Genomic DNA, 27,968 nt, shown 5'->3' with positions numbered 1-27,968 from the left:
TGCACAGCCCTGGGTCCAGCATCCCAGCCCCAGCCTCCAGGAAACCTCCCCAGCCCCAAGGACCAAGCCCTGAAACCTCCAGTCCTGGCACAGCCCTCAGCTGTGTTCAGGGCGTGGTTTGGGACCAGCACAGGCAGGAACCGTCCCAGGAGGCAGTTCACATGCAGCCAGCATCCAAACAAGATGGATGGGCACAAGAAAGTCTACTCTCAGACACAGGGGTCTTTCCTTGGCTCTTGGTCTCAGTGCCAGCAGGGACACATTTAATTGCAGACAAGGCATGATCTGAACACAGCAGGCTGAACAGAGCAGTGCAGGTGGCCTGCCTGCCTGCCGGGGAAGGCCCTGGGTGTGCATCCCACCTTGGCTGAGGAATGCCAGCAGCCTCCAGCCCCTGCCCCCAACCCCCATGGGATGCAGCTGGGTGGTGCAGGCAGCATGAATGGTAAGGCAGGCAGAGCTCAACCTCTTTTCCCGTGGGTCCCCTCCCCACCCCACACACTCAAGCATCGTTTTCATTTTCATCTTCACATCCTGCTTCTGCAATGGCTTCACAACCGGCCTGGCATGTTCCTGGCAGAGGAGAGGAGCCTTTACAGCCATCCCAGGGTCCCCACGCACGAGCCAGACCAGTGTGTGCTGCCGGCACACGAAGGGAACGAGTTTTGATCCTGCGGTTTATCTAAAGCAGTGCCAATGCTGGTGTCAACGCTCCCACTTCACACGGAGTGGCTTGATCCGGAGCCACTCCAGGAGGGGAGGACCTGTGGAGGGCTGGCCTCTGGTTTGCCTAAACCAGCCAGCGAGTGCCTGGGGCCACCAAAACCTCCCTGGTAAGCGTGACAAGCATGGCAGGTTGGAGGGCGAAGCCTGTCAGTGATGACAGGCTTCTTGTGATCACCTGCAAGCACTTGCTTACCCTGGCTTCATGATTCACTGCTTGGGTAGCACAGCATGGCAGGCCAGGGCAAGAGCTGGGGGAAACTCACCCACAGCAAGAGGGCCAGGACTCAGCAGATGGGCTGACCCGGCATCAGCAGCCCTGGCTGTGGCCAGGCTGGGACCTCCCACAGCCAGCATGCACCAAACGGCACGTTTCACTTGGGGCATGACCAGGGCAGCGTGCTTGGGCACCTTGGTGGGACACGCTCTCTCCCAGACAGCCAGAGCCTGTCCCTCTCCACATCCAGGCTCTGACGATGCACAAAGGTCCTGCACTGCATGGTGGCCCTGTTCCTGTGCTTTGTTCCTTGCAAGCCACTCATAGCCAGGCCTGGCTTGAAGCTTGTCTTCCAGGAACCTCTTGTTCATCCTCAAAGCAGTTCATCTCCCAAGCAGATTCATAACTTTATGTAAGACCAGGGACCACAGTAAGTGCAGCTCCCTGCTCCAGCCACAATGCCCTTTCCATCCCACTGACACCTCCAGGTGGCTCTCACCACCCTCTCCATGGACGTGTGGGCAGCTGCCTCAGGGTGCAGCTGTGTGGGGGTTTGCAAGGACAGGATGAGCATCAAAAATGGAGTGTGTGGCTTCTGAAGCCTCTACATGAGTGACTCTCCAGCCTTTCTGTGAAATCACTTGCTTTCTCCTTTTACCTCTGGCTCTGATGCAGACCTTCAGCATCAGGAGAGCTGTTGGGAGCTGGGACTGGGGTAAGAAGATGCCCTCACCTGCCTCATGTGCTGCTCACCTGCCCTCTCTGAATGCCCCAGACCACTCTTCCCTATTAATGGGAATCTGGGAGAAAGGTTGAATTTATCTAAGCCAGAATCGCTAAGAGCCCTGGAACTCTGCTCAGTCATTAACTGGTGAGCAAAGCACGCTCAGTGAGTCACCGATGCTATTATAAACACTTGCTTCTAAAGACTGTAGAAATGCAGTAGGAAAGTGGTGTTCCTTGAAGTCACTGGTTGTAGCTGTTTCCTTCCATCAAGATCTCTGCTCTGTGACCTGGGATGGCTCCATCCCCCTGGCCTGCCTCATGGGCACCTGCTCCCCCCAAGGCTGTGCCCCCTGGGGCCAGGCTTTTCATGCCTGGGGTGACAACATGAGCCGCGCCTGCACCATTCCCATGACCCTTCCCATGCCTTGTGGCTGCACCTCGTATTAAGCCATTTATAAAGGTTAATGCATGCAGGACAGATATGCTTTTCCCAGATTAATTGATGCTAAAGACACCAGCAGCAAGGAGTTGCTCAGTGCCTTTCGTAACATGGTGAGGGCTGCATGACCCTCTCCCAGCATGCTACTGCTCCTTGGTCCCCTCAGTCTGCCCAAAGCGCCAATCCTGCCTGTCACCACTGTTAATAAACCCAGAGCTCCTATGAGCCTCAACACCCGTCATCACCTTGTGCCTGCAGGTCTGCCTGCTGCCCTTCTCCTGGCTTAGCCCCACTCCACACCATGACTACTCTCCCCTCCACTGCTCTTGTGCATGCAGGGAAGCTGCTGTGACCCCTCTGTGAGCCTCCACCTCCATCCCCAACTTCTGCTTTGCTCCCTAGAGCATGACTTGGTGTGTCCGAGGGCCACACGGAGACACTGACACTTGGGATAGGCTGTGGCTGTCACACCAAACTTCTGCTTCACATGCTGCTCTTGATGGCCACCAGTCCATCCCATCTCCATGCTGGCCTCCTCCCCCACCCCTCTAACCTGGGTCCGCTCCTGCCTGTTCTGCTCACCGCCTTGCCCTCTGTGCACCATCCCGCCCTTTGCATCTTATTTTTCAGCTTGTTGGCTTTTTTTCCCCCCTTCTACTCCCAGGTCTCATTTTATCCTCAGCCTTGAAAACGCAAATGCTTACCAGCACACCTAAGACCAGACCCACACTGGGACAGGTTTGCCCTGGGGGGCTTCCCCGACCCCAGCCCATCCCAAGTCCAGTGTGACCGTGCCCAGCTGGCTCGCGAGCGGTGCAAAGGGCTCCAGCTCCCACTGGCTACGCCATGCTGCCACTTCCACCACCTTGGAGACAAGCAGGAGCTGACTTGCGAGCCGGCCTGCTGCTGGGGCTGCCATGCTGATTATTTTACACTTGGTATCACAAAGAGAAATGAAAATGCCAAAACTCTGGAGAAGGATGAGGAAGGTGTGTTGGATCAAAGAGGCAGGGGAGACCAGTTCTTGCAGAGACCGAGAGGACCCTGCAGAAAGTCCTTCTGCCTTATCCCTGCCTGGATGCCTTGCTGGCCAGGGCAAGCTCTGCTCTGTGCTGCCATCCCGTGTGTGTCCTGCCAGGCTCCAGGGCTAGACACTAAGATCTTCCTATTAGAAAGGATTACAAATTACTGTCTGATCCACCAATTAGGAAGGGAAGATGAGTGCGCTTCTGACAGTGATGTTTAGCAGCCATTTAGAAATTGCTCTGAAGGCAGCAAGGCACTGTGAGCACACCGCAGCGTGGAGCCGCATCTGCTCCACACCAGCAAGCCCAGCACCACCCCGCTGGCCCCACTGCCAGCAGCTCCCTCTTGCCCTGGGAGGCTCTGCTCGACGCCATCCCCAGCTCGCACAGCTCCTGCAGCGAGTCTTGACCTTCTGCAGAGCTCGTCTGGCTCTCAAGGATGTCCCCGGGCCATTTGGCTCCTAGCCCCGCTGCCATTACTTCATATTTATTTAACAAAATTAAAACCTGCTTAGTGGGGCTAATTGAAGGCAGGGGAGACAAATCGGATCTTCATGCCGCTGCCAGAGAAGGGCAGCCTGGCGCTGGGCTAGAGGCCACCTGTGCTGTCTCAGGGGGATGCGGACCCTCCTTCCCGCCCACCCATTGGCAAGTCACGCCGGGGGACTGGGCATTGGCAGGCAGCAGCACAGCAAGAGCCCCAGACTGCTCATGCCACTTCCTGGGCTTCCTCCTTGTCTTATTCCCCATGTGGCCGCTGGTGGCAGGGAGCTGGCTCTGGCTGGGGAAGGACTCCAAGAGGAAAGCCCTGACTGGCACCTCCGTGCTGTGATGGGACTCCCCGAGAGCCATGTGCGATGCGGTCCTTGTGCATGCAGACAGGCATGGCCATACCTCTGAGAGGACCACCCCAGCCCTGCAGCCACCGGCAGGGCATGATGGAAGCAGCCCCGTGCCTGTGCATTTTGGTGATGCCCATGACAAGTGTGTGGAGACTGCTCTGAACACCTCCTCCAGACAGTGCCTGGAGATGAGACACTGCTCCCAGCCAAGGAGGGGCAGCAGAGCTGGCCTCAGCCCCTTCTGAACCCTTGATGTCTCTAGCAGGGCCCCTGTTTCCTGTGTAGCTCCTTACAGGACTGGGCTCCTCTCTCCTGGGTGAGAAACTTGCTTCAGATCAAACAGGAGATCAGATAGGTCTAGGACCATCTCAGGAACTGCTCTACAGCTTTGGCCTTCCCAAAAGTCATCCTAGTGCTGACACCCATTCCCCAGCATCACACACCTTCTAAAACCCAACCGATGGGCACAAATCCAAGCAGCTCAGCTACCTCCAGAAGTGCTCCATGTTGCATGCAAAGACTTTCCATAGGAGAGAGAGCAAAGAGCCAGAGCTCGAAAGCATGAGCCATATCCTCAGGGCACAAGAGCAGAGGTACCCCTGCCCTCCACCCCCGTTATGACCCTCCTGGGACTCAATGTCTGCAGGACCCACCCTGGATGGTCTCCCACCCTGCATGGTCCTGGGTGCTCCCCGCCGACCCTTGGTGCTGAGCGAGCCCTCTGGCACAACCCTGATCCAGCATCATCCAACACAGAAACGCAAACATGATGTGAAGGCAGAGGGAGGAGATGGGAAACCTCCGACAGGTACAGGTACCCACAGAGGAGCAGCTTCATCACACAGATGAACCCGGTCAGCTTAAGGTATTATTAGATTGAGTTACAGTGGTATTGAGTGCTTTCAATTTTAATTAAGTTAATCTACCTATAAAAGCTCTTTATGCCCATAAACATATGATCTGAGACAGAATAGGACTTTCAGCCACATTTTTACAATATTTGAGCATGTTTTTTGCAGACACCTATTTAACAGTGATGCCAGCACAACAGCTGGGAGAAAAGCACGCCCTGTCCAAGCCGCAGCTCCCTGCACCGTGCCAGTTAAATGTGGAGCAACCTCTTGCTTGAGCTGCGTGGACTTCTAAAGGAGGCAAGATTTCATGTTCCCATTATGATATAAGTTAGAAAAACTGTGAATTTCAGTGGAAAAATATACATTGTGTTTTCTCTACTGGGGAGAAGATGGTGCATGCAGAACAAAGAGCTCATGGAAATGATGACAAGCCCCACTCCAGTAGAGCACCCAGGCCCACTGGGGTCTCCCTGTCCTCCCCCTGTTCCCATCTTGAGTGGAGACGCCAGCCTGCTGGCCAGGCTCTTGCAGAAGGAGTCGTGCTGGAGCCGGTCTCCAGCCTCCAGCAGGCCCTTGTCTGTTTTGCCAGCAGAGGTTCATTTTTCCAATGCCTCCAGTTACTCTCGGAGCAGGGTGCAGGTGGCCTGGGTTTGATTCACTGGCTCCTTCCCCAGCTTGGCCTTTCCCATCACTGGGGAAAACAGGAGAGTCAGAGCCTGCTTCAGACCTGGGATGACCTCCTCAAATCCATAAGTTTGGCCTTTCTCCTCCCTCCTCCTTGTGAATCCTGTGAAATTCCCCTCTCTGAGCAATGCCAGCTGAGGTCCAGGTGCCAGAGGACACGAGGGCTCCCTGGGGAGCAGCGCCTTGCCCACGCTGGTCCTCCTTGCCTGGAGGAGAGGACAAACGGAGCCACTCTGCACAAAAACATCAGGCTGACCAGAAAGCCATCCTGTCACATCTGCAGAGAGAGGAAAGAGCAGGAATGGCACTGGAAATTAAAACGTGTCAAGGAAAATGACAGTCTTTTCGCCCCAGGCGAGGCAGGCTGGGTCTCTGAGGGATTTTGTGCTGGGCCAGCAGCTGCTCTGAGCATCGGGGAGAGATAGGGGAGGGATGGACCTGGAGCTCTCCCTGCCTGGCCTTCACACAGCAACTGCCTGGGTGCTGCGGAGCAGTGGGGACCCCCTTTAAGGGGGGCCTGGGCTGGTTTCAGAGTAGAGGTGAGTCCTCGCCAGCTACAGCGATGGCTTGGTCTCCCACCATTTTGGCTTTCCAACCAAAAATGCCTCTCCCTCCAACCCGCCCCGTCCTCCAGCAGCATTGCCAAGGACAGGAGATGCCATGTACCACTGGAGCCACCAGCAGCATCCAGCCCCGCTCCCACCCCTGCTCTGCTCGCCCCTTTGCCAGCAGCTCTATCACAGCCTGGTCGGGCTAGGGAAAACTTGGGGGTTCCTAATGCCCCTCCTACACTGGGGCCTCACCACGGGCTGCTACAAGCCACCCTCAGACACGTCCCTATGCCAGCATCGAGGCAGAACAGTCCTGCCTGCATGCCCAGGCCAGCTCACCAACGCACCCACTTGCACCGCGCTGCCTGGGGCACTGGCCAGGGCCAGCAGCCAGAGTGAGCCGGGCCTCTCCTTGCACCAAGTTCCCCGAAGGCCACAATGTGCTGTGACTTCTTCTCATGGAAAAGGTCCTGGTGTGCCCCACGGTCCCACACCCCCCTCATGGGGTCAATTCCCTGCCCAGGGTGGGAAATGTCAAAGCAGCTGCCCTTCTCCCTCCGCTTTTCTCCTGCTGGTTATGTCATCCCTGGCTTGGAGGTGACACACACAGCTGCCATCGGCACCTGGTCCATACTGCCTGCTATGGCTGGTGGCAATGGCACTGCTTCTCTCCCAGCCAAGACATCAAATTGAGGCAAGTGTCCTCTGGTGGGAGGTCAACGAAGCCCTGCCCAGGGCAGGCACAGGCACAGGCCTGTGTAGCATGTCTGGAGAGCTGAAGAGCAGCAGCTCCCAAGTGCTCCCACCAGAGCAAGCTGGGAGCCATGGCTGACTGGCCAGAGGAGCGGGCAGTGGTGCTGTGACAAGACTGAGCAGCCGCTTCTGAGCCAGTGAGTTAATCAATCTGTCCTCAGATGGGAGACCGGACCTGACTCCTGGGGAGAACAGCCTGAAGCGCTGAGCCTGATGTACATAAACATCCCTTTACACCTCTCCGAGAAAGGGAGGTTAAAGCAGTTTTACATCTCCAGTGTAAACCAGTAGATTAGTGTAAACAGGCATTTGTGGAATTAAAATTCCTTTTCTCTTTCTCTGAAATTTGCCTTGATTCATAGATATCTTGGTTGTTTCTGCAGCAGACTGTGGCAGTTACCATGAGGGATGCTCCCAGAGCAAACTCTGCAGGGAGCACCCGCAGATTCACCTCAGACCTGGATGGGAGCTTGGCAGAGGGACCCTGATGGAGCTGGTGGGTGCTTGGTCTTCGCCCATCCCTGTGGAGGAACTGGAAGTGGCTGGAGGAGCGGGGATGCCAAACACATTCCTGGCTGCTGACAGGGGCAAAAATGGCCAGATTTGATGGCTTTGATGTCAGAACCACAGAGTTCCCAAATAGCTCATCTTCTTTGGCAGGACCAGTCCAGGAGGGTCAACTGATCAACACGGGGATGTGCAGAATGCTCTGGGGCAGAAATCAATAGCCGGCTGCTTAGTGCCTAGGTTGTGGTCATTAATCAATCAACATGAGAACACCACAAGAGCTGTGGCACTGAGCAGAAATGAACTAGGCCAAGCCAGAGCAGGCCCTGGCTTTTCTTCTCGCCCTGAAATAGCATACTACCAGCGGTAGCAGGGAGCTGCATGTCAGCAGGAGGACTAGGGAGATGCATACTACCAGGAGTCTCTGCACTTCTGGAGCAGAGATGGTTCAGCAGCTCCTGAAACCCCAGTATGGTTTCGTGGATGTTTTGAGGGACACGGCTCTCCAGGGACAGTGCAGATGCAGTTTGGGATGTCCACTAATGAGGTTAAAAGTGACTCGGAGGGACCCCTCCACCCCCCAGTTTGCCTGTGGGGCTTTGGCTCACAGAGGCCAGCCTCATGTCCTGCGGCTTGTCTTGCTGTGGCAGGCACTGGATTTGGTCACTTCTTCCCACAAGTGTGCAGAGTCATGGGTGCTGATCCATGCTCAGCTCCTGCCAGTATCACTTCACTGACCCCTGTCTTGTAGGTCAGCAGGGTCCACCAAAGCCACCAAACCCCACAGCAGAGGAGAGGAGACATGGTCATCTAGCAAGGAGACTAAGCAGTGCTTCTTGGAGCAGCACAGGGAAGGAGAGAGCAAACCAGTCAGGGCTCAGCGCCTGTAAGTGGCTCACCTTCGCTGGGACAAGCAGTGCCACCAAAGTAGGGCTGCTGGGCTCCCCGGGGCCACGGTGGCACAGAGACTTTCTCAGCGTGCTGCACAGAACAGGGCATATAGTCTAATTATATCGGCTCTGTCCCACAAAGAGGAGCTGGGAGATGGGGTGCCCTATTTACACAGCCCTCCTCTGGTCCTCAGCAGCCGCAACGCCGGCACCAGCCCACCTCTTGCCTAGGTACTGCACATGCCCCATGTCCTTCAGCCTCATTGGCTGGATGAGGGGAGAAGCATCTCCCCACTGCCCGCACCTCCACACCCAGCGAGGCTTGCCTGGCACAACCCTGGTTGGATGTTTGCTTCTTGAGGTGGGGAAGACGGTTGCATGGGTCTGGGTCAGCGTTTGATGGACCAGCGGCCTCCCTCTATCCCACCCTCCAGCCCCTGGACTGGCTAATACAGGGCTGCCCTGAGGGCTGCAAGCAATCTCACACTGCCACCAAGGTCTGAGCATCAGACCAGGCACTCTGGGGGAAGAAGCCTGCCCTGGGCAGCCCAGCAGTGCAGTCCCACAAGGGTGCTGGAGCTTGTGGCCTGGGCAGATGTGTCCTCACCGTACCACCTTGCACATCACCCATGCCAGGAGCCATGAAGGGGTCTGCAGCAAAGGGACTCCAGCTAGCTCCAAATGGGTGGCATGAACACCCCAAGACCAGCAGTGTCCTCACACCTCCGTGCCCTGATGGGCCAGGCTGGGGCAGCCCTCTCCCTGCCTGGCACTTGCTTTCCTTCTCAGCTCAGACCCTGCTCCTGGAGGTCTCATCACCTGCAGGGTGGGTTGTAGTGAACCTATCCTGCAGGGTTGTAGTAGCCCTGTGCCAAGAGCCTTTGGGGGTGGCTGGAGCTGTCAGGAGGTAATTGCCATTTCAGGCAGCACAGGATTGACAGCATCAGGGCTATGCCATGAGCACAGGCAGGGCAGGCAAACACGTCCGTGCCCATGATGGGAGAAGAACTGGAACAAACACACCGATGCCAGGGTATTCTCATGCTTTGAGGGTGCCAGGCAAGGAGACTGGGCAGGAGCCAAGGGCACTCGGAGCTGGTGCTGTAGCGGTGCACACAGAGGAAGGGGTGCCAAGGGGTTGGTGGATCCCATCCAAAGTCCTCTGGGTTCACCTCCCAGAAACTTACTGTGCTCTGGCGGTCCTGGGCACAAGACTCCCTCTCCTCATATGGGACCTCTGGATGCTCCAGACAGTCAGCAACCTGCCCAAATGGTGCTAGATACTTGGCCCCTCTGTGTATGTTCGGAGATGCCTCTTTGACCTTCCCAGGAGCTGGTCGTGGGGGACCCCCCTCACCCCTTGCACAGCCCTGTGCACCCCACCTCAGCCATGGCTCTGGGAGCCACTTCTGTTGGGCTGCTGGTGGCAGGCATGATGCACAGCACAGCCCTGCATTCTGCTGTGTGGGGCTGGCAGGAGAGGGCTCCCTGCCAGCCTCATCCCAGGGCAGCCCAAGGGCTGGGGAATGGCTGGGGTTTGGCTGGCCCCTGCCACCAGCCTGGCAGAGGGGCTGTGGGCCGAGAGCAGATCAGGAAGCACTCCTCACCTGACGTTATTTTGGTTGCTAGGTGATTAAATCATCCATCTGCTTATGACAGCACGGGAGAGTAGTGAGTCAGTCCCCTTCGTACAAGACAACAAAAGGTTTTTCAACTCCAGCCCACCTCCAGCCTGTCCCCAGGTCCATCCGTGCCTGCAGGACACTCAGACAGCAGAGCCTGCCGCTGCGCAGGGGGAGCAGGGCTCCTGCCCAGCACCGTAGCCCAGCACCCCAGAGCAGAGCAGCTGCCAGAGGCAGGCAGGCTGCCATGGGGCTGTGGGCATCTTCCAACATGTTTCTGGTGAACAGGACCTCCGTGGCATCCTGGAGAGCACAGCCGGGCAGCTGCGTCCTCACTGTACCACCTCACAGGAGGGTTTTGCTTTATTGCATCTAGAGCAAGTTTGAGGGATCAGATGAGCCCCACTAGAAGCAACGGGAGGTTTGCTGTTAGCCCCCCGGGACAGCCCAGCACTGCCAGCGCAGCCACCCGAGCACCTTCCCCCTTCTACAGGCTCAGCTGCGTCCGCCGCAGGGACGTTGCTAATGTTGCACACATGGAGCGGCTGCGACCATGCGCTTTGGGAGCAGAGCCCAGGGAAAGCCAGCAGGCTGCTCGGGAAGAGCAAGGCAGAAAGGCAACAGTTTGGGAGAAAATAACATTTTCATAAAGTGTTTGAAGTCTTTTGGAGGAGGAAAGTGGGAAGGAAGAGAAGAGCCTCTGCACGCATGTGAGAGAGAGAGAGAGAGAGAGAGAGAGCGACAACAGGAGCCTCCCTCCCCGCCGAGAAGAAACCATCTCAGTCTCTCAGGTTTTTGGAGAGTGTTGAGACGCTGGGAAATTAAAGCAATGCCCACAAAATGTGTTCTGAAAGTCCAGTTTTCATTAGTAAGGCTCTGAACCACATGTAGCTGCTGCACAGACCCCTCTGCTGCCAATCTGCACGTGCTGAGCCGGGGGACCAGCTGCTGGGTGAGGTGCTGGAGGCTGCCCAGGACCCGCATCCCCTGCCCACACAGAGCTCACTAGATCTGAAGCCCACCAGGACCAGTGGAATCTCCTGTGAGATGCATGGGCCTTTGCGGGAGCTTCAGTGGCCACATGGAGCTTTGCTGCAGGGATGCAGCTGGGAAGCCACCCCAGGGGCTGCACACCCCCTGCCCACAAGACCCCCAAAAGGAGAAGCCCTGCAACAGGGTAAGGAGCACCATGCACGGCAGAAACGGGGCAAAACCATGGCAGAGCAGCTGGGAGCTGCCCAAAACTGACTTTGCCTCCTGTCACTACAGGGGAGCAAGTGCAAAACACTCACTGCCTGTCACATCCCTCCCGCCCCACACACGCTGTGCCAGGGGCTCAGCCAGCACCGAGACAACCACAGCAGCACCCCAAACCCAGCGCCCAGCATCCCAAACCCCGGGAGCTGGGCTGGTGGCCTCCCCACTGCTCTCCACAGTCCTCCCAGGTCCCCCGGCAGCTATCACAACTTCTTAGTGCAAAGAGACTCATTAATGAAGTGGAAAAGGAGGAGGAGGAGCAAGCTGAATGGTCTGTCCTAGGGGACAGTACAGCAAGGAGGAGGAGGAGAGCACTCAGCATTGATCTCAGGATATGCAGCCACCAGAGGGAGAGGAACGACTGTCCAGAAAATAACTGGGGGTGGAAAGGATGAGGGGTCCAGCTGGTTGGGCAGCCTGCCCGGGGGGGCTGCCAGCAACGGTGGAAGCCAAAGAGGTGTGGGCAGGAGGAGAGCAGGGCAGGGATACTGCCTCCAGAGCCACACAGGTGCCACCAGCGCCCCATCCACAGCAACCTCCACCAATAGGTAGCTTGCTGAGCTTGCAGGAGGCAAAGCGAGGCCTGCAGAGCCATGGGCAGGAGGGCTGGGTCCTGGGAGATACCCATGGCATCACAGGAGAAGCCTCCCCAAGGCTATCCACTCCATCTGCACTCCCTGCCCTGGATCTCGGGTCTCTGCATCCTGCGGGGTACCATCACTTTGCCAGCTCCCGGCACCCTGGCGCGGTGGTGAGCCTGCAGCTCACCAGCAGCAGCACTGGCGGAGGGAGGAGGACAGGCTGGACTGTGTGGGAAGGACATTTTTCTTTAGCACGTTGGTTCCCAGTTTCCAAGCTGTCTTTGCAAGGGCCTGGCTGCTGCACTTGTGGGCAGCACTGCAGAGTGGCTGGGGGGAGTGGGCGCTGGGCTCCTCCCGGCCACTGGCGCCTGGCCACCAGCCCCTGGCTGGCTCGCCCCTGGGCAGAGGGCATGGAGGCCCCAGGAGCGGGTCTGTCTGCATCACACATGGGCAGCGCCGGAGGCTGCCAGGGAGCAATGGGAGGGGAAGGTTTCCCTCCCCAGCTTGCAGCTCCAAGCAGAGGAGTGGAGACATCGGAGTGGAGACATCAGAGTGGCAGGGGCTGCACGGTCAGCAGCTCCATGACAGCTGCTCCTCCAGCTCCAAAGCCTCGCATCGTTCCTTGGGTCCCCAGCACCAACTGTTTCCAAACCTAGGGAGCCCTGGTCTGCAGCAGCCTCCCATCCCCATGTCACACGGAGGGCTTGGCTCCCCATGGCTCAGAGCCCATGACCTTGGCCTCCACTGCTCCTGTGACAGGCAGCAGGAGGGCTGCTCTCCTCTGCTCACGCCCTTCAGGGCTCAAATCCCACAGGCAGACCCATCTGACCCCCTCAGGCCAGGACTCCCACACCTGGCCAGCCCTAGGAAATGACTGAAGAGCTCATCGGGAGCTTAGGTGCCCGTAGTCCTGCCCAGCCCTGCTGCCCCGCATCCCATCGCGGAGGGCACATACACCTTCAGTGAGCATCACCCTCTCATGCTCAGCTGGGGGAGAGGACATCAGCCATCGTGCTGCAGTGGGTCTGTCTGTCCATGCACCTTCAGCCTCCAGGACATCCAGCATGCTGCCTGGAAAGTACAACCCAAACCTATGCCTGGCATGGAAATGGTTTTCCCACCCCAGAGCCTTTTACCCACAGCAAGCAATGACTAGGCAGGGAATCACACCAGTGTTTATGAACTGACAGGCTGAGAAACCCTTTGCATTTCAGCCAGCTGAAACACTTCCTCAAGACATCGCTAAAAGGATTCACTGGACTTCAACCTCTCCCCAAACCAGCAGCAGTGTCCAGCTGAGACAAAAGGAGGGTGGGTTATTTAGAAAATGCCAAACTGACCCTTTCTGATCATTTGGAAAATTGCCTTACTGTTCAGAACACAAAAATCACTGGAAAAAGGACCTTGTCCCTTAAACTGTGTCCGCTTGGTCCCAACACCAGCCCCGAGTACCGGCTGCCTTGGCAGATGTGCCCCAGGAGGAGGGTCCCAGGGGTCCGGGCTGCTCCTGCCAGGCTTGGTGCTCCCTGGGCTCTTGTCAGGAGTTGACGAGAGGCACCACTGCCCTTGCAGTTTAGGTCCAGCCAAGCACGGGTGCAAGGCAGCAGGTCCCAGTGGGCACAGGTGATGAACGCCTGGCTGAGGTGCCCATCTCAAGGACTTGCCCAAGTCAATGAACCCCCAGCCGAGCCGCGCAGCAGCCACCCCTCGCACCTCTCTGCCATGGGAAGGATTAACCAGATGAGGGAAACGGCAAGGGAGTGTCAACTTCATTCCCGCAGCGAAGAAACTGTGCCATTAAAATCCTCTCTCCTATGACACACACTGAGCTTATTTCAGTAATAGTTTGGCAGGGGAATAACATTAGTGAGCCTATAAATATCTCGTGGGGTGCTGCTCTGCTGATGGAGCAGGACGTGGCCCTTGCCCACCCCAGTGCCAGCCGCGGCAGCCTCCCAGGGAAGGCACGGCCATCACCATCACTGGAGCCAGCAGCTGCCTGGCCCTGCCCCGAGGGTGAAGGACAGAAGGACATGTTATGGCAGGGCTGTCCCAGGGCAGCCCCAGAGGAGAGCAAGGAGCTGAGAACCATGGTAGAAGGGAATGGGGCAAGAGCTGTTTAAGCCCTGGTGACACCAGAGGGGATGGAGCTGAGCCAGCAGGAAGACCGAGGTAAGAAGATGGTGGAAAGCATTAGCACCCAGAGGATATTTCCAAAGCAAACTGCGAGGCTCCCCGCGGCTGCAGCCAAGGACTTTGGTCTGACTCAAATCAGCGCATTTGACACACACTCATCCTGTCTCTGTCCTCCTCACAGGGCACCGCAGGCACAGAGGGGTGTCTTACATGAGAGGAGATAGCAACTGAGGCTCCTCAGGGCACAAGCTGATGTCCTGAAACATCCAGGGACATTCACCTCACATTCTTCCCAGGCTACAGGGCACGGAAGGAAGCTGCTCTCTGTGAAGCCCTGGCCATCAGCTGGGCCATCCTGGGCACCGAACGTGAGAAATCAATGACCCACCTCCAGTGCCAGCTCCTCTACCAAGGCCCTGAGACAATGTGGATGAAGAAAATACCCTGTCACATCTGGAGGGATGGCAAATGGAGGGGATGAGGTGGGGAGAGAGTCCCGGCACCCCAGCCATGCTGGCCAGCCACCATCGCAGTGCTGTACAGCGAGTGGAACGGCTGGAGCTGCGGTGCTGTCACGCATTTGTCATCTTACAAGCGAAATTGTGTGGGTGGCCCCTGTCCTGCCAAGACACATTGAGACAAATGGCTGAGGGATTTGGATATTAAATACTTGATGTAAGGGGACTTTCACGACACTCATCATGGGTCTCATACTGCTCCTCCTGAGCACAGAGTTAAGCCAGTGCTGAGCAGTTTTAATACTCCTGCCTGTACATATTTTATACACACACCGAGCTGCCACCTACCTTCCCTGCTCACAGGCCAGACCTCTGCCCACTTGCAAGCGTCAACACCGTTCTTCAAAGCTCCTGGGTCCCTCCCACAGAGAGAGCTCCTCCAAGTTCTCACCAACTGGTCTATGGGCAGCATGGGAGATAAAAGGGGACACTAAACCCAAAGGCAGTTGCTGAGGGCCTGAGGGAACGGGGTGCCTCAATGTGAGAGTCGCCCAAGGGATGTGCAGAAGGGTCCACGCCCCCCAGGGAATGCAGGAGCCAGACCCAGGAGACATCTAAACGACCCTGCAGCCGGCAGAGTGTAGGTTTGTGGTTGCTTGTCACACCACACCCCCCCCCCCCATCCCCAGAGGGCATAAAACCACCGAGATCACCATGACAGCTCTGGAAGTTGTATGGCGCTTCCTTCAAGCAGCTGGAAAGCTTTGCAAAGAGCTGCAGTGAGCCAGGCCTCATTCATGGAAAGCTCTCAGGAAAGGTAATTTTCTTGACAGCCCGTGGTCTGAACCCACCAGACAGCCGTTAGAGCTGGGAAAGGTTGACATCCGTGAGAGCCTGCCTGAGCAAAACCAGAGCTGGCACATTAGGGTTCAGCCTCATGGGAACTTTCCCTATGCCATGTCTTTGCAAGCAAGAAGGGGCTCAGGACTCCATTTCTCTTGCACACACAAAACCATAACACAAGGTCACACAAGGAGCCCACTGGAAATTCTGCTAACAGTTGCATGGTTCTTGTAGCCAAAGACGCTACGCACAGAGGAACCCAGCTAAGCTCCCAAACAAGACACATAAGCAGATACAAAGTGTGAAATACTGGTATCTTCTGCAAAGCATTGTCATTTTTATGCCATAGACAGCAGGACACACCAAGTCCAAGCTGCAAGAGGTTGGTGCAAATCTCAGGGAGTGTGGTTTCAACAAAGCTTTGCTGTCATGTAGCCAGCTTTCGGCAAGATACAGCGCCTCAAGCAATGGCTCGTGCTGAGGGCTTCCCTCACATCCCCAAACAGCGGAACTGAATCTTCACTTCCATTTATTCTGTATAAACCTAAAAGCACCACCCCAAAATGAAGAATAATCAAGCAGACTCCCTGCTCAAAACAGCTCCGATCATCCCAGCTACGCCCTGTGGTCTGCCTGCAACTCTTCTGCTTTCAGTAAGTATGGACTGGAGTCCTCTCCTCAAAAGCAGCCTCCTCATGGGAAGGGCGGGTGATGTCTCAGCCTGACCTAGGGTGACTCAGCACACCTTACCATGGTCCAGGAGGCCAAAAAGGCTGCCCAGGGCTGCAGAGCCACAGCAAGGGGCTGCCTGCTGCCTCCAGCCCCAGGCACGGCTGGCCAGAGTGCTTGGCCAGCTGCAGCCTCAGTCCTGGGTACAACAGATTCAGGCTGGAAGACAGCGAGAAGAAAAACCATGCCGAGCCCCGAGCTCAAAATCAGCACCTTGAACCCTGTCCAAAAGCAAATCGGAAGTCAGCGCAGCTTCTGGCAACCAGGTGCTGCCTCGCCTGTAGCTGATGCCGCTAAGCACAAGCTGATGACTTCAGCCTGAGCCATGGGCAGCAAAACCAGGGACGCAGGCGGCTGCAGTGGCATGGGGGTCCTCCCGGGGACACTTTCTTGCAGGCTGCTCCCCTCCTCTGCGGATGGTGAAGGGATGATGTGGGCACCAAGGAAAGCAGGCTGCCATCTGGATCCAGGACTATTCATCTCTGACGACGGCAGTAGCGGCTCAGTGCTTGGGAGAAGCCTGATTGTGGACAGATTAGAGGGGACACAGCATGTTCATTTCTATCCATGCTGCGCTGCTATTACCCAGTCTGAAGATAAAGCCTCATTTTTCATGCAAAGATGCACAATGGTTAACATGAGAAAAGCTTGCCCGGGAGGCATGCAGGTATCAAACCAATTTCAAAACGGGTCTCCAATTACTACTGATGTTTATTTGATTTACATTTTTTTCTGGCTTGCCAGATGTTTATGCTCCAAAGGTGAAATTCAGCCCGGCGCCATTGGACTGGCGTGAGGGTGTAAGGAGGTACAAAAGCCTCCTGCTGCAGAGTGGCACGTTTCCCTTGAGCTGCTCTATGCCTTCACCACTTGCAGCCGTGCTTCAAACTGTACATCAGGTACACCAAGAGGAGCAAGGGAGCCAAGCTGCTGCAGAGATCAGATTTGGGCTTGCACACACCAGCTGCCAAGCCCAGATTTGGAAAAGCCCCATTTTCCTGCCGGCATAAGAAGCAGCCCCGTGTCTCAGGAGCAGGAGTGGCGGCTCTGACCAGGCATTAGCTTCCTGCAGGAAGCCTCTGGGCTGGCTCTGCTTTGTGCTTCCTCAGAGGAGAAGCAGTCGGAGGCGGATTCACGAGGCTCCGAGAGTCCATTTTGCAGGAAGTGCTCCAAGATGCCCAGGTCCTGTGAGCTGCCAGCCCCCATTCATCTGCATGGACACGTCTGCTCACAGTGCAGCAGGTGCTGGCTCTACACCAGGATGGTGGCATGGTGTCGGGAAGGTCACCAAGGTTCAGATCCTCAAAGGCACGTTGGCGCCAAACTCCAATCGAAATGATGGCAACAAGGCTCTAAATCCTGCTCCTGCCTGGGCCTCATCCTGGACTGGGGCTTCCTAACTATGTCACGGCAAAGGCCTATAGGAGAGTTTGTTCTGTGGCATCTCTCTCCTGGAGGGGGACTCCATGGGGGGGACACTTGTCTGCCCCTCCAAAAGTCTATCGTGAGTGTAATGACCCAACCGCCTCGGGGCTGATCCATGCCATTGCTACAGCCAGAGGGGCACGCAGGGAGCCTGCATGGAGGCCGCATCCACAGGGGAACAAGAGGGCACTGCCCTGCCAGGCGCTGCCGCTTGCTGCCAGCTGGCTCTGTTTCTCCGCAGCCCCTCTGGCTCTGTGTGATCCGGTGCAAAGCAGGAGCACCTTTACACAGGCAAAACCTAGCAGGCAGCGGGGGCTGAGGTTCAGGCTGGCCACCCTGCCTCGGCAGGGCAGCTCTGCCAGCGGGCACTGCCTGCCCGGACGCACAGCACAGCGTGCGGATGCCTGTCCCCATCCCAGGGAAAGGAGAGGGGGACATTCAGGGCCCAAGGGAAGGGAGGGGAGGGATGAGCTCTGCCTTCCCCCTCCTCGGGACACACACAGCCAAACGCAGGCCGGGGCCACGCTCAGTGCCAGCAGCCGCTCGGTGAGACGGGGACAGACACTCAAGAGGTGGGCTGGGGGGAGCCAGCAGCCCCTCTGCCTCGGAGCCAGGTGCCAGGCACTCCCACCGGATGCTGTCCCCTGCCTGCGGAGGAAGCAGGCAGCCCTGGCACACGGGTGCTCACAGACTCCACGCACCTCCCCGCTTTCCCCGCACGTGCCTGCTCCCTCCGTCACGCTTGTGTGTTCCCTGGCACGCACCCACAGCCCCCAACACACACACACACACCCCCCCACACACCCCCACCCCCTGCAGCACGCACACCCGCAGGCACACATCACCTACCGATACACGCGCATGCACGCGCCACGCACACCCGGAGCAGTGCACACGCATGCACCGGGATGCACACACATGCACACGCAGGCTGGGGTTGCTCCCACACACAGGCTCGATGCGGTTGGCACGCACGCGGAAACGGGGACATCCTCAGCTCCGCATCCCTCACACCGGCAGGCGTGCTGTGGATCTCACACCCAGGCACAAACGCACACGCCGGCGCCGCAGTGGATCCCACACACACGCACAAACACTCAGCCTGGGGTTCTCACACCCGCACACACATACAAGCGCAGTGTGGCTCCCAGGGAGGCAGCGGCGAGGACAGGCTTTGCCGTGGCGCTCGCACCCAGCCTGCGCAGCCGTGGCGCCCCGACACGCTGCAGCCAGCACCTGCACACCTCGGCCTCCCACTGCCCTGTGCTCGCCCTGCGCACAAACACCCGTGGGGTGTGATGGGCCACGCCCCCCCGGGTGGGTGCTGGATCTCACACACACACACACTCTCTCTCTCTCTCTCTCTCTCTCTCTCTCTCTGAGCCCGATTGCTCCGCAGCCACTTAACTCCTTGTTGCCCGCCCCCAGCACCATCCAGCCCAGCTCCGCACCGTCCAGCCCGGCCCCAGCATCGTCCAGCCCGGCCCCAGCACCATCAAGCCCTTCCCCAGCATCGTCCAGTCCGGCCCCAGCACCGTCCGTCCCTACGCCCCGCACCGCCCAGCCCAGCCCCGCTCCCCCCAGCCCGTCCCGGTTCCACACCGCCCTCCCGGGCTGCGCCTCCTGCCCGCGCCCGGTCCCCCCCCCGCTGCGTCGGGGCGGCCGCCGCGGCCCCCAGCCCCGCAGCCCGCCCCGTCGGGCCGGCTCCGGCGCGGCTCCCGGGAGCGGCCGCGGTCGACCGCCGGCCCCGCCGCAGCCCTCCGCGGCCCCCGGCCCGCCCGCTCACCTCGCTCCGCGGCGGCAGGAGGCGGCGCCCGGGCCGGAGCGGTCCCGCGGCGGGGCAGCGCCCGCTCCTCGCAGCGCCCCGGCGGCGGCGGCGGCGGGCTCGGCGGGGGGCCCGGCTCGGCTCGGCCCGGCCCGGCCCAGCCCCGGCCCCGGCCCCGGCCGCTGGCCGGCCGCCGCTGCCCCCCTGCCCGCGGCGCGGTCCGGCCGCCTCGCCCCTATGCGGAGGCTCCAGCAGCACCGAGGCGATGCCCATTCATTCAGCTTGTCCCCCGCAGCCCTCCCCTTCCGCCCCGCGCTTCCAGCCTCCTGGATGGAGGTGGCTAGCGATGCTGCAGCGGTACCCAGAGCCCCCGGAGAGTACAGTGCGGAGAGGAGGGAGGGAGAGGAGGAGGAAGGAGAGCAGAAGGAGGGAAGAGGAAAGAGAGAGAGAGGGAGAGGGAGATGGCTGCCCCCAAAACCAGAGCTGGATCTGGAGAAGACTCTGGGATTTCCACAAGGAAATCAGGGCAGGGAGCGGAGCGGGTCCGGCACGGCACCCTCCATCCAGCCCGGCACAGCACCCCGGCACGGCACCCAGGGATGCTGTGAGGGTGGCAAGGGCAAGCAAACGCCCGGGGAATGCAGACGGTGGGCACGGCCCTGAGCAGGGCCAGAGCGGTGTCAGGGCTCCCCTGCGAAACCGAAATGCCCTCCTCCTCTAAGTCAGGGCTGACACCAGCCAGGGGGTCACCAGCCACCCCAGCCAGGAGCTTGGCTTTAAAGACATGTGGAGCTCAGGGGCACCTTTTGCCCGTGTTGCCAACCCAGTGCACAGAGCCTGCGTGCTTGGCCCCGCATCTGCCCTTGCAGCCTCCCAGCTTTGCCATCCTCAGACGGGGCTCCTCCACCCCCCTGCACAGCCAGGACCCGCTCAAAAGGTACTGGGGTCCATGTGTTCTGAGGCCCAGAATAACGTCCTGCACACCACATCAAAGTTGCTCAGCTTTTCCTAATCTGGGTCTTGCTTAACCCTCTGGAAAATAATCCACTGACCATCTGCCACAGTGATTCTTCATTGCACAATTGCACATTGCACAAATTAGGCTCAACTGTTCACTTACTTCTCCTCTTTTGCTCATGGCTTTTGGTCACTCCATTGCATGTGTGTCTTCCTAGGCACCAACTTGCCATGGGCTGGGGGGTGACCTTGCCAGGCCTGGCAGCTAGCACTGGGCTGCAGGCAAGTGTGCTTGCTCCTCACACTTTCTCTGATCTTCTTAGGATGCTCTGCTCCTTACTGGGTGGAAGGCATTCCCCCCTGGCCAGCCTGCCTGACCTCCATAGTCCTCTCCTGCAGAGAGCTGAGGAACTTATCTGGAGGAAAAGCCCCTCTATTCAGATGCCCCTTTGAGGTGCGTGCAGGACAAGCAACGAGCTTCTAAATACACTGAGCAGATGGGTCCATGTACGATGTTGAGCAAGAGTTTTTGGATCACTTCCCCCTGTGGTGGATTCACAGCCTGGCCTCGGGCAGTTCAGGTATCTGTGGTTTCAGAGGTGATTGCTAATTCACGGACCTTGCTGCTTTGGGAGGCCTGACAAGGGCTGCCCCATGAGAAAGTGAGGTGTTTGGAGAGCTAAGCAGTGGTCATTTCTAAAAACTAATGCCGCAGCCGCTGTGCACTTCCGTTTCCCTACCTAGAGGCTTCAGGGTCAGGCCTGAGGGATAAGTACAAGATGCTATGAGCAGCTATCATGGTTATTTTCTCATCACTTTGCCCTAGTGCTTTTGCAAATGGAGAGCTTGGCTTTCTGGGGAAAAGGCTTCATTCTCTAAGGAAAATGGAAATATACAGATTTTTTTTTCCTTCCTGTAGCAGATTCAGCAAAAGTGCAGCTGCCTTCACAGCCTTGAATACAGAATTGACCATTCAGTTCATCCCTAAGGGGAAATGACCAAGTAGAGAGGAACAACGAGCCCCACAGTGCCCTCTGCACCCTCTAAAGGCTTTCTTAACCCAGGCATTTTCCTCTCCCAAGTTTCAGGGGTGTCTGGCTCTCTTTGCAGGGCAATGAAGGCTACCCACATGCTTTCAAAACCCCTCTCTAAATGCCTATCAGCTTCAAAATAGTTTTTCTTCTTAAACTGAAATTTGGCAGGTTATTTGTCAATGATGGAGCCTGGGGCCTGGAGACATGGGGACAAAAGAGAGCAGAAGCTGAGTGAATGGCTTACTTTGAAAGGCACCAAGCTGTTGCAGAGGCAAAGCGCATTTCATCTCTGTCAAAGGCAAGGGGGCTTCCAGATCCCAGTGGTGGGACCAGTCAGTCTTGAATCTTTTGGTTTTGAGGGGCAATGCCTTTTCCATCATCCTGCCTATTCTACAGCCCTCTCGAGCCTTATGTCAGCCCCAAACGTCTGAGAGGAAATGCAGATGAAGGCATGAATAATGCTATTTATTGCTGATTTTACCATGAGTAAAAGGCCACTCAGTGTTCTAAGAAGTCTACAGCCAGGTGCAGTGCCCAGGGTGATGGAGAGCAGCCCTGGCAGGCTGGCATGCTCCCCTGTTGTGTTTTTAGTCAGCAACCCAGCAAAGCCCATGTGGAGGAGTAAGATGGTGGAATAAGGAGGGATATCGGGCATGAAGGGCAACTGCAAAACAGCCCAAAACCTCACTTCTCAGGTGTACAGGAGTCCAGAGGAGACCTGGACACTAGCAGGAAAGTTGCAGGGAGCCATAGAGGCTTTTCCAAGTGAAGACAAATGGCTCCCATTCCTGATGATAAAGGAGGGAACATCAAGGGGGCATAGGAAGAGGTGACACATTCAAGGCAAAGGGGAAATAATCTTTCAAGCAAACAGTGTGATGGGTATTTGTTAACATGGCTGCTGTTGTCAGGCCAGAGAAAAGAGTGTAGCAGTAATCAAATGGCAATGTACTTGAGCCCGGACAAGTATTTTAGCTGGAGGAATTGGTATGAAAGGCTTTATCTGGAAGCAGTGTATAAAGAGGACGTGTGGGACTTGGGCATAGCTGGGATAAGGGAGCTAAGCTCAAGGTGGAACAGAGCAGTGCAGCACAGAGGTCTTGTCTGCTCAGGAGAGATGGGTTAAGGCTTGGTGAGAGGTGATGAACTCTGCTCTCACTGTGCTGCAATTGGGCTGACGGGCTAGACCTCCAACAGGAAAAGTCAGCCTGGCTGGCTGATTTTTTTGGAAAGAAAGAAAAGTCTGGCACAGCACGGTAGATCTGAGAATCACCATAGAGATAGCGGTTGGAGTTAGTGGGTGGTGGAGATTACCCAGAGATAATGTGTGAAAGGAGAACAGAAAGGGCTGAAGGACAGGATGCTGTGGGCATCCAGCAGAAGAGGGAGACGGGAGTAAGGAAGAGGCAGAGAAGCAGAGATGAGAAAGGCAGGCAGAAAACCAGGGAAGGACATCAGAGAAGCTCAGAAGGACCAGCTTTCTAAGCAAGTGTGGCTAATGTGTGGAGACCAAGAGAAAGACCAAAGATGAAGGCTGAGCACAGCTTTGAAACCATCATGAGAAACCTGGACACAGGGCTCTGTGCTGAGCAAGTGGGACAGAAGGCAGAGACAGTGTGAGTGTAGAGGTGGAGGAGGAGAAGGCCTGGGGGAGATGGGGCAGCAATCTGAGGGGATTTCTGCAGGCTTAGAGATGTTTGTGCTGTAAGCCTGAGGGGCCCTAGCACAGGTTAGGGAGAGAGCAGAGCAGAGAAGAGGGAGGGTGTGAGGGGGCTGTCCCTGTGGGAGGGAGGGGATGGGGTTGCCAGGAGAAGCAGAGAGATCCAGGAGAGTCCCAGCAAAATGGCAGGGGACATTTGTCTTCCACAGAGCAGCAGAAGAGGACAAGGGTTGGCAAGTCAGGAACTCTTACATCTCTTATGAAGAACAGCGGCAGGATGCTGTGTGGGAGGTCAATTCACTGAGAGGAACAGAGTCATTTAGGGAGGAGAAGGCAGAACCAAATCCAAAAGGAACTGTTTTGAGTTGAGGAGTTGGCTTGAGTTTGGGACTTGCACTATGGCACTGTATGAGCAATGGGCACTTGGAGTGTGTGAGAACAAAAGCCACCCTGGTCCCACAAAGGCCCTTCTATTTCAAGTTTTATTCTCCTGGAAGTTTAGCCGGTGAATGGCTTTGCAGCCTACAGGACAGTCTTTGAATGTAGCTTGCAACTTTCTGCTGTTAAGCAGAAACAGTTCCTCTGGCACTGGATTGCTTCAGTCTCCAAGGGTGACATAATTTGTCAAAGATGCCACTGAACATTTCCATCATACCGGACCAAATGTTCACTGCCAACAGGAGAAATGACCCACCTTGGCTCTGCATGGGAAGCAAGCAAAGCTGGGGAGGGAGGAGAGGACAACATATGGAGAGGGAGGTCAGAGGAGAAGGAGTAAGTGAGGTGGCAGTGTAGAGTGATGGATGCAGTGCTGAGCATGCACAAAGCAATATTAGGGCTGTTGAGTCTATAGAACCCTGAGACAAACAACCATGACTGACTTAGGACCTGGGGGAATAAGGAAGAGACACAGTGAGGGCATTGCAGGGAAGCAGCCATTCATGTGTGGGGTCCAGACCCCAGTGCTGTCAGACACATGGAGGGACAGAAAAGGGGAGATGCACTGAACACAGGATGGATTGGCATTCTCCAAGCTCATGAAGCTCTGAGCTATGTGGCTTTTCCAGTCAGATCCTACAACCCCCTGCACATTCAGGGTGCTGCAGATACCTCTGGAGACCACTGAGGGGTGAAAGGCCAGAAAATCTGCAGTGGGCTGTAAAAGATCAGAGGTGCGTGCACAGCATGGTGCAGACCTCCTGCACCTCCCAGCTAGGCAGAGGGCAGGCCTGCTTTGCTTTGATCTTCTGTCAACAAATCACTCAGAAGTCAACTCTTCTCCTCTCTGCTCCTTGCTGAAATCAAACACTGGTGGGTAACAGCCTGTTAACTTAGCCACATGCTCAAAACCTCAGCCCCAGTCTTCCTGTGCTCTCTCTGTTCTGCTCACAGAAAATGTCTCCCTCTGCCCCTGCCTTGGTCTTGGGTGGCAGCTCTTGCAAAGTCTGTTTCACCAAGGAGGAATGGTCCATCAGACCAGCATCTGCTACCCTTTGTCATAAAATTCCTCCTAACCAGGTAATGGTTCATTCCAGGCAATGTGGCTTCGCTGGAGGCTTGAAGTCCACATTGTCTCTGAGGACAGATGGGGTTGTTATTTCATGGGCACCTACAGGCAGAGTATGGGTCTCTTACCCCACCTGAACAAGCTGGAGACCATCAGCACATCTGAGGAGAGACGTGTTCCACGCAGACAAGATGCATAACCTATAGTTGTTGATATCTTGGAATAAAAAATATCCTGTGCCCTGCCTCACAGAGTGTGCAAAAGAGGGCACACCAAGAACTGAGTACCCAGAAGGGTGAAATAAGTGGACTAAACTCAGTCAGACTCTCACTCTCACGTTTGCAATGCACCAAATTCAATTCAATACATGATGAGCCACGCAATGAGCATAGTACGACTGAGAGTATAAGGCCATATCTAGTTATCTGAAGAGATGCCAGGGAGGAAGGCTGAGGAGTAATGGGATAAAACTGAAGGAAAGAGCTTAGTAAGATTCAGAAAAAAGCTTAGGCACTTACGGAGGAGCATCTGCAGTCACATTAGGCCAGAGAGGGAAGCAAACAAGGGACAGCAGACCTCCTGCTACAGACCAAGAACTGCTGGCCAGCTGGGATCCGTCCCCCACAGGACAGGACTGCACAGTTAAGCACATTAAAAGTGTATAATGACTTCCTTGGGAGCGTTTGCCACGAGCCACTGCTGGACACACAGTGTCGGACCAGACAGGCCATCAGCCTGCTCCAGTGTGACTGTTTGCACATTTTTACTGCAGGAAACCATGGCTTGGGCACTAGGAAACAGTTTACGATACACTCCAGCTGTTCCTCGAGAGATACCAGTATATTTAGTACCTGCAAAGCTCTGGGTAATATTCTATGAGAAATGAGTCTGTACCAGGAAAGGAAGAAGGAAATGAATGAGGCAGCTTCAACCTTCCTTCCATTACTCAGGAGCTCATCTTGCTGCCACACTGACCACAGCCAACAGGCAGTTCTGCATCTGCTGAGCAGGGGAGCAGCTTCACCCAGCAGCTGCTGAGCAGCTGCGGCTACAGCCCCTTCTCCTGCTAGACCAGGGCAGGGGAGGCCAGAGGTACAAGGGCTGTGCAGGGGGGAGCGTGCTGTATCCATCAGCACCTCTGACCTGCAGGATGGCCCAGAGATGCCAAAGCTTTGCAGGGCTTTGCTCCTAGAGACTGTCTCTTGCTGCTCTCCTCTGCTGCCAGCCTGGCTGAAGAGCTCTAGGGGAGGTGCTGCAAGCAAGAAAGGACAAAACACTGTTTTGCGACGAGTGCAGTGAGTCAGTCAGCTAATTTGAGGCAAGAATCTCTTCCAGAAAGGAAAAATAAGGAGGAAGCTGTTTTTTCTGTAAGGATGAGGCCAGGGAGGCTGGATGGCAGCGCCTGCAGAGCTGTGCAAGCGTCTCTGCTCCCTGCCTCCTGCTGCATTTTGTTCGTATGGGCTCCGGGCTGTGGCTGCATGCTCCCATTTGCCCACTGAACAAGGGGCCAAGTCCTCAGGCTGTGAGAAGTCCTGGGCTTGACCCACAGTGAGTAGCCAGGGCTCCATTCAGCCAGGGATCGGACTGCAGTTTCAGAGCATCTTACCAGCTCTGATAACAAATTTCATTCCCGCATCATTTTACGTTCAGTCTCCACTACTCCGGCAGTGCTGGGGGGTGATGGGGTCCTGGGTCAGCCACTCTGCCTTGGTTTCCATCTAGCTTAACTGCTAAATTAACCACTGATGAGTGTCTGTGCAATGAATGGTGAGGTGGCCCTTTCTGAGGCTTTAAATACAGCAGTGAGGATGGACGCTGGGTACCTACATATCACAACCGAGATCGTTCTCTAGATGCTTGTTGCTTGGCAGCCAAAGGCTTAGAAATGTCAATTTCTAATTAAAACCATGCACCCAAAATCTACACACCCTCCTCAAAACCCAGTATTTTTATACACTGCTCTCAGCTGCAGTGGGCATGATATAGCTCTCAGCATGCGAACATCCAGGAACAAGCCACGTTTCTGCCAGGGAGGATGCAGGTGAGATATATGCACCAGCTGAGCAGAAGTGCATTCAATAAGAAAAAAAGATGCAACCTGATAAGAAGGGAGGTTGAGGATGTGACCCAGAAATAGAAATGAGGAAGGCTTCACTGGTGCACACAACAGGCGCAGCAAAGCCAGCGTGCTAATCATAAAAATGACGGCAGCGTAATGTCACTTTCCCACGTGAGATGTAAATGCCAGGGCCTGGACCTGGGGACAGGCTGCACGGAGGAGCTGACAGCCTGACTTTGCCAGGGCAGCGTCTGCAGCCAGGGGCAGCCAGGCAGCATCCCTCTCCCCTGGGTACCCGTGTCTTCTCCCAGGGCCAGGATCCTGCACGGTGACTGGTCAGTGCTTGCTGAAAATGGGGTTTCCTTATAGCAACTGGTGTTTGCAACACCAGGAAGCTGAGTCTAAGGGCGAGCTGATATGTCCAAGGTAGCGCGGCTCTCACCCAGCCCGGTTCCTGGTTCTGCTCGGGCAGGAGACGCAGTAAACCCAGACCCCTGTGGCACCAGTCCCCTGGCAGAAGCAGGAGGTAACTCCATGGTGAAGTCTAAGCATGAAAAAAATCAGCCTCACTGAAAAGTAAAATAAGATAAATTACTATTTTTTAAATCCATGTAATTGGATTACAGATTTGGAGAGGTTAAAAAGAATAATTGTTGGCAGTTGTATTTGCTTTCTGGTATATAAACCTTTAGAGTTTGTATTTCTAAGCTTTTACTACATGAGAATAAAGCCAAGGGCATGGAGAGAGGAAAGGAGGGGAAAGGCACTGACACTGCCCCGGCAGTGCGGCGCCGGGCAGTCGGGTTGTGGGAGGTTACAAATATTTGCAGCTACCGTGAAATGCCCAGTGAAGTCCTGAGCTGACATGCTGCAGGGTGGGCAATGGCACCAGACCCTGCCATGGGCAGAGGCGGCCCTGCCGTTGGGCTGTGGAGAGCACGGGTGCTTGCAGGAGCAAACTGCCTCACTGGAAAATTTATTTTTGGACAAAAGTTTGAAGAACCTCTTTTTAGCATTTTCTCACAGAATAATTCTGGGTTTCTGCTTCTAACTGACATTCAATTTCAACATCTGAGCTAGGGATAAAATGAATATTTTTACAACCTGACTGAATTCAAACCAAAATGCTTAGAAATGATGAAACTCTCATCCACGGAGCAAAGCAGAGGTGGGCAGGCATCTACAGCCACATTTATGGCTGTGGAGTTTTATTTGCCCATTTCAGACTGGAGAAACCTTTCCTAACCTGGCCGCTGGCCGCCAGGCAGCCCAGCCGCAGCCCACCCCTCTCAGCCTGCCCAGGCAGGGGCTGCCCAGAGGAGACTTGCTCTGGACACCAGACAGTGCACGCCCGGGGGCAGGGGCTCTTACTGTTTTGGGGATGTTTTACCACGCAAATAGGCCTCGGTACTAGGCTAATCTTTTCCATCAAGTTGCCTGCCTCCCTTCATGCTATATTCAGCTGATCTCAGAAGACGTTTGATTGGCAGGTCATACCTAACACATTTTCTTTTAACTTTTCCAGTTACCTTGTAAAAGACATTCTTACAAAAAGGACTTTGATACCTTATTTTCCTCAGATGGAGTAAGCAACCCTGAGATAGGGGTCAGTGTGAGATGTTTCTTCTCATAGCTACACCGAGAATAACACTCCTTTTGTTTTCCTGAGGGGATTAAAGGTCTTACATCACGTATGCTGTAAAATCATCCCCTAACTAGAGAGG

At 56.0% G+C, this 27,968-nt stretch overlaps 1 protein-coding gene across 6 annotated transcripts in view; it reads right to left on the bottom strand.

Annotated features, from left to right (window-relative positions):
- The window catches only part of DLGAP4 (DLG associated protein 4), a 179,938-nt gene extending 160,836 nt beyond the window's left edge, over positions 1-19,102 (bottom strand). For all 6 annotated transcript variants that reach the window (XM_076352238.1, XM_076352240.1, XM_076352242.1 and 3 more), the window contains exon 1: positions 19,049-19,102. The gene's annotated coding sequence lies outside the window, so the exon portion shown is untranslated. The remainder of the gene's footprint in view (positions 1-19,048) is intronic.
- Positions 19,103-27,968: the final 8,866 nt, after the last annotated feature.

The sequence above is a fragment of the Aptenodytes patagonicus genome, chromosome 14, assembly GCF_965638725.1.
Source record: "Aptenodytes patagonicus chromosome 14, bAptPat1.pri.cur, whole genome shotgun sequence".
Lineage (NCBI taxonomy): Eukaryota > Metazoa > Chordata > Aves > Sphenisciformes > Spheniscidae > Aptenodytes > Aptenodytes patagonicus.
Note: the sequence above shows the minus strand (reverse complement) of the source record. Positions and strands in the feature narration are given on the sequence as shown.